Source organism: Mobula birostris, chromosome 13 (assembly GCF_030028105.1).
Source record: "Mobula birostris isolate sMobBir1 chromosome 13, sMobBir1.hap1, whole genome shotgun sequence".
NCBI classification, from domain to species: Eukaryota; Metazoa; Chordata; class Chondrichthyes; order Myliobatiformes; family Myliobatidae; genus Mobula; species Mobula birostris.
The window spans coordinates 53,415,856-53,423,042 of record NC_092382.1 but is presented as its reverse complement, the minus strand read 5'-3'; the positions used below and the strand labels follow the sequence as shown (position 1 = coordinate 53,423,042).

Genomic DNA, 7,187 nt, shown 5'->3' with positions numbered 1-7,187 from the left:
GTTGTTGAGTCTTGCTAAAAAGTTAAAACTTGGAAAGGTGAAATTGACAATGAGGAGGTCACAGATGCAGAGGATAATAACTGAGCATTGTTTATCCAAGGGTGTGTTTAAAGTGGAGGAGTTGGAGGTGTTTCCTGAAAGTAAACCCACTGAGTTTGCGCTCCTGTACAAGTTAGAAAAATTAAAGATGGAGGCTGCAGAATGGCAGAGGCAGCTTGAGGCTAGAGAGGCAGAAAAACAGAGGGAGGAAGCAAAACGACAGAGGCTGTATGAGCTGGAAAAGATAGATTGCTGCAAAGGGGTCTAATGTTACACTCTGGTGATAAGTTTGAGTCCAGTCAGGAAGTTAAATTAGTACCTCCATTTGATGAGGCAGAGGTTGATAAATACTTCCAGCATTTTGAGAAGTTTGCTCAGAGTTTAAAGTGACCAAAAGCGGGTTGGCCAATTCTCTGACAAAGTGTAATTAAGGGGAAGGTTCAGCGAGCCTATTCTGCCTTGACAGTTGATGAAGCAGCTGATTATGACATTGTGAAACAGGCTGTGCTGAAAGCTTACAAGTTGGTCCCAGAAGCATACAGGCAAAGGTTTAGAAATTTAAGAAAATTGTTGTATGAAATTTGCTTATGAGAAGTTTGTGTGTTTTGAATGCCGGCGCACATATGAAAATGTAAATGATGATTTTAACAGCTTGAAAGAGTTGGTTTTAATTGAAGAATTCAAAAGGTGCATCCCTGATGACATAAAGACATGCTTAGATGAAAAGGATGCTGCCACTTTGCAATAGTCTGCTAGATTAGCAGATGAGTTTGCTTTAACTCATAAGGTTCAGTTTACCCGGAATAAGAGCTTCCAAAAGAGTAGCAGGAATAACCAGGGTAAACCAGAAGTTAAAGCTGGGATTAGTAACAAGAGTAAGGATGAAGGGAAGCAGTTGAAGGAGAAATATTCTGATCTTTCTTGTTACTATTGTAAGAAAGCTGGTCATATGATAGCTAATTATTCTATCCCGAAGAAGAAAAAGGAAAAGGAGGCCGTCCGAAATGCCTGTGATCTGTATGTTGAAGCACCTATAAACCCACAGGGTTCTGAACATTCTGTTGAGGCTTAGTTAAGGACTGAGAGGTCTGACTGAGTTAAGAAGGGATTCGATCATTTTATGTCAGATGGGTTTGTATTAGTAAAGGAAGGGTCAACCCCGATACCAATGAAAATTCTTCGAGATACTGGGCTTCTCAGTCAGTTACGTTAGACAGTGTTCTAAAGTTTGGTGATGAGACTAACATTGGTGAGGTAAATCTTATTAAAGGCATTGGGGGTGGCATGGTTTCTGTGCCATTGCACAGGGTAACTTTATAGTCAGGGTTGGTTTTTGGACCTGTTAAAATCAGATTATGCTCCAGTTTACCGGTGGAAGATGTTACTTTGCTGTGAGGGAATGACCTGGCAGATGGTAAAGTTGTTCCTGCAGTGTAGTTGACAACTAAGCCAACCACTGACGACCCACAGATGGATTTTAATATTTATCCTTCCTGCGCAGTAACTCAAAGTATGGCTAAAAAGTCTGCCAATGGAGACGGTTCTGTGCAGCATGATTCTGGTACCTATGACAGCCAAAATCGGGATCAGGTTATGATGACTTGTAAGGGTCTTTTCTGCCTTCATTGTTTCAACAGGATTCAGGTACTAAGTCTGATGAGAAAGATTTATCCGTGTCTAGGAAGGAGTTTATAGCAGAACAGAATTGAGACCCTGAGACTGAACCTTTAAAAAAAAACAGCTGTCTCAGATGATGCGGATAAGAAAGTGCCAGTAGGGTATTATCTCAAGGATGGAGTGTTAATGAGGAAGTGGAGGCCACCTGCTATACCTGCGAGTGAGGAATGGGCAATTGTTCACCAAGTTGTAGTCCCTAAAGTTTATAGGACTGAAATTTTAACTTTCCCCCACAGTATGCCCTTAGGTGGCCATTGAGAACCTAGAACAGTTCAGGCCCTATGGCACACAATGTTGTGCCGACCCTTAAACCCTGCCTTCCATATAACCCCCCACCTTAAATTCCTCCATGTACCTGTCTAGTAGTCCCTTAAACATCACTAGTGTATCTGCCTCCACCACTGACTCAGGCAGTGCATTCCACACACCAACCACTCTCTGAGTAAAAAACCTTCCTCTAATATCCCCCTTGAACTTCCCACCCCTTACCTTAAAGCCATGCCCTCTTGTATTGAGCGGTGGTGCCCTGGGGAAGAGGCGCTGGCTATCCACTCTATCTACTCCTCTTAATATCTTGTATATTTTGGAGTGAATAAAACTGTAAGCAGGATTATGAAATAATTTTACTGGCCTAATTTGAGGAAAGATGTTGTGACCTATTGCAGAACCTGTCGCACTTGTCAAGCTGTGGGTAAACCCAATCAGTTCACCCCAGTGGCCCCACTCCGGCCTATACTTGCTTTCAGTGAACCCTTTTCCAAAGCTATAGTAGATTGTGTTGGCCCATTGCCAAAGACTAAAGCTGGCCATCAGTATTTGCTAACTATTATGTGCACTGCATCCAGAGTCTCAGAAGCAATACCTCTCAGAAATATTAAAGCTAAAACTGTGGGGAGGGCTCTTATCAGTTTTTTTTACTTTATTTGGTTTGCCTAGAGAAATCCAGTCTGATCAATGAAGTAATTTTACATCTGGATTGTTCCAGCAGGTAGTTTATGAACTGGGAACTAAAAAAATTACATCGTCTGCATACCATCCAGAATTACAAAGGGCTTTAGAAAGATTTCATTCTACCCTCAAAACAAAGATTAAGACATACTGTGTAGAAAATGGAAAAGACTTGGATGAAGGCAAACTGTCTTTTTTGCTTTTGTTCGCAGTAAGTGTCTCGGTACAGGAAAGACTGGGCTTTAGTCCATTTGAACTTATATTTGGTCATAGAGTGAGGGGAACTTTGACCTTGTTAAAGGAACAATGGACTGATGGGGATGTACATGTTAACCTGTTAGACTATGTTTTGAAGTTCAAAAATAAACTACACCAAGCCTGTAGTCCAGCGAGACAAAACTTAAAGATTTCTCAAAACAAAATGAAGTGTTAATTTGATGAGTGGGCTTGCAAAAGAAAATGTCAGGTGGGGGATAAGGTGCTTGCCTTATTTCCAATGTTGACGAATCCACTTCAGGCGAAATTCAATGGACCGTATGAAATAGTCTCTCCAAGTAATGATGTGAATTATGTTATTAAAACACCTGACCGACGTAAACTAACACAGGTGGTACACATAAATATGATAAAGCCTTATTTTGACAAGCAAACCACGTTCACAGTACATGACGTAGATATTGGTCAAGCCAAACCAATTAAGCAACAGCCGTATTGCATGAACGTAGAAAAGCATAAATTGGCTGAGCAAGAAATTGAATATATGCTGAAAATGGTATTATTAGGCCTTCAACATCAGATTGGAGCTCACCCTGCGTTATTGTGCCCAAACCTGATGGTAGTGTTAGATTTTCCACTGATTATAGGAAGGTAAATGCAGTAACATAAACAGATGCCTATTCTATCTCTAGGGTGGATGATTGCATGGATAAGGTTGGAAGAGGTAAATTTCTTACAAAGATTGATCTGTTGAAAGGGTATTGGTGTGTTCCATTGATGGACAGAGGTAGAGAAATTTCTGCGTTTGTGACACCTTCTGGGTGGTATGAATACAATGTTTTGCCATTTGGAATGAAAAATGCTCCAGGAACATTCCAGAGAATGATTGATTCTGTAATTTGAGGGTTAGAACACGCAGTTGCCTATATTGATGACTTAGTCACAGGGAGTGACACTTGGGAAGAGCATATCTCTGCAGTAGAAAAGCTGTTTGACAGGCTTTCCCAGGCCAACCTTACAGTTAACTTAGCTGAGAGTGAATTTGGCCATGCCACTGTGACCTATCTTGGCTATGTAGTAGGTCGAGGCAAGTTGTCACCTGTTCAGGCAATTTCTGAAGTTCCTATTCCAACTGGTAAGAAGCCTCTTAGAAGGTTTCTAGGAATGGTTGGATATTATCATAAGTTCTGTAAGAACTTTGCAGATATCGCTCTTCCTCTGACTAATCTCCTGAAGAAGGGTGAAAAGTTTGTTTGGACCGAGCCCTGTCAGGAGGCATTTGATCAATTGAAAGTTATTATTTGACATTAGGCCAATCAATGTAGTGTCATCAGCAAATGTATTTAGCAGATTGGAGCTGTGGGTGGCCACACAAGTCATGGGTGCACAGAGAGTAAAGGAGAGGGCCAAGGAGACAGCCCTGTGGGGTATGTATGCTGAGGGTCAGAGAGACAGAGGTGAGGGAGCCCACTCTTACCACCTGCCGGCGATCTGACAGGAAGTCCAGGATCCAGCTACACAAGGCAGGGTGAAGGCCGAGGTCTCTGAGCTTCTTGTCGATACTTCACGCCTTCGTATGGCTACTGCTCTGCCCATGACTGCAAGGAACTGCAGAGAACTTTGGAGAGCAGAGAACATCAGAGAAACAAGCCTCCCCTCCATGGACTCTTCCTACACTTCCCCTGCCTTGGAAAAGCAGACCATGTACTCAAAGATCCTCACAACCCGGACATTCTTGCTGCAAACCCGCTCCCCCATCGGGGAAGAGATACAAAAGCCTTAAAGCGCATACCACCAGGCTTAAGGACGGCTTCCTGACTGCGGTTATAAGCCAAATGAGTGGTCTCCAGTCCGATAAAATGGACTCGACCTCACAATGTAACTGGACGTGACCCTGCACCATATCTCTATCTGCACCGCACTTTCTCTGCAGCCATAATACTTGGTTACAGTTATTGTTTTGTCGTATATCAGCTCAATGTACTGTCGTAATGTATCGATCTGCGTGGATGGTATGTCAGGCAAGATTTACACTGCAGCTCAGTACGTGATGATAACAAACAAATTCCCCATTTTAATTGTGTGGAAATATTAGACAGACTGAGCTGCTTTGGAACCACAGAAGGAAATTTAATTGTTGTCATTTCTGAAGAATGCAAACAAATGGAAAAGGCTTCAATCTCGCATTACGATCTGCGGTAACTGGGATCAGGTGACCGGTGGGGGGTCTCCCATATCAATATCAGAATCAGGTTTAATAGCACCGGCATATGTCATGAAATTTGTTGTCTCTGCGGCAGTAATAGAACCGAATTTATAGCAATAGATTTTAACAATTGTGATTTAAAATAAATATATATTTATATAAAATATTTAAATTATGTAAGTAGTACAACATAAAAAAATGTAATAAACTATTTTAAATGTGTGGAGCTATTTGACTCCAGCATTGGAAATTCTGGAGTGAAGCTTAACTAAACTGTACACATTTATGAGAAGCTCAGATAAAAAGAAAAGGCTAAATTCTCACATAAATTGATCATACACCCAGAAACATTGGCTGCACTTCAGCAGGTATAAACAGTGGAATGAAACATGCTGAAAATATTGCAGATAAAAACATATTGTCCACCCACAACAAAAGGACGTGACAGATCCGGATCTCACTGCCTTGTCTGAACGGGCGAAAGCTGAAGCTACACGGACACGTAGAGCAGTGACCGGAAGATGCTGCAGATCTGCGGGAAAACGTGAACAGGAAACGGGATCAGGTGATGGGTGGATGGTCTCCCACCTGAACCGGTGACTCTGCTCCTCACCCCTCACACGCTGCCCGACCCGTCCGCTGCATTTCCCACATTATTTCATATTTACAACAAATACATAGTTACCTTTTCTCTCCATATCTTCTCTGTCCCTTTCCTTCCAGGTCACAGAGTCACGGGCTCGATTCCCATCCCAATCCAACACACAATTCAGACCTAAACAGGAAATGTGCAGGTTTCATTTAAATCAGTCTGTGTTTAAAAACACTCATTTCTATTCACATTCCTCTGGCCTCACTGGACAGCAACACTGAGAAACAGCAGGAGGTGGCCATTCAGTCCCTCGAACCATCAACAAGATGGCGGCTGCTCTCCCATCTCAGCCACATGTTTCTGTCTGATCCTCATTTCCTCGATCCCTTCGGTCTCCACTCATCTGCCGGCCTCTGTTTTATGTGAGGACAATCACTGAGTCTTCACCGCCCTCTGTGGTGGGGATTTACAGACATTCACCACCCTCGGAGTGGAGACACTTCCCCTCATCTCAGTCCCGGACAGTCCACCCCCTTTTTCAGAGACTGGGATCCCTGGTTCAACTGGTAATGATGTTGTGCATTTCAATGTGTTCACCCCTCGGTCCTCGATTCTCGAAATGAAAGGGTTATCACATTTGATCTTTCTTCATATGATGATTCCAACACCCCAGGGATCAGTCTGGCGAATCTTCATTGCACTCTCTATAACAAATACTCTCTAACCTCTTTGTTAATCCTCTATGGAATTAATTTCCATCTTCTGCAGCCCCGTGTTGCCCCAACCACTCACCTCCCACCCCTGTCACTATTTCCACCTTCCCACCTCCTCCTCACCTGGATCCACCTCTCACTCCCCAGCTCTTGCCCCATCCCCACCCCTCACCTCTTTTCTCTGACTATTTCCCGTCCACTCTCAGTCCAGAGGGAGGGTCTCGGCCCGAAATGTTGACGGTCCATTTCCCTCCACAGATGCTGCCCGACCCACTGAGTTCCTCCGGCAGTTTGTTCTTTGGTCTGTATAACCCATGTTAGTGTGGGGAGCGGGATTTTACACCATATTCCAGGTACAATCTCAACAAAACACAAATAATTGTCACTTTGCCCGGACCATTGGTCCCGCTTGCAGGACAACAGTCTGCCGGTGTTTGCCCCCCAATGTGGTGAATCCCTCTGCTCGCCACCACCGTGGGCTCAGACATTTCCACAGATGAGCCTCCCCTGTCCCCACTGGGACAAACATCCTGTCTGCCCCCTCTCTCACCATCTTCATCCTTTCAATAAAATCCCCCTCTCCCTCCCTGGGGAACCAGCATCAAACCGACGGGAGGAGTGGTCTCCTCCTACCTCTCAGCAATACATCAGACTCCGGCCGCAGGAGACACTTCACAAACGCCCCAACTTCCCTCGGAGGGAAATGGAAATAAATCAGAAAGCGGACATTTACTTTGGGGTTATGAGTGGGTGTGGGTGTGGGTCCCGGGACAAATTAACTTGTAAACACGGGACC

The 7,187-nt window shown here is 43.8% G+C and overlaps 1 protein-coding gene across 1 annotated transcript in view; it reads right to left on the bottom strand.

Moving 5' to 3' along the window:
* The window catches only part of LOC140206847 (uncharacterized), a 69,082-nt gene that overhangs the window by 34,879 nt on the left and 27,016 nt on the right, over positions 1 to 7,187 (bottom strand). The gene's annotated exons all lie outside the window — the stretch shown is intronic.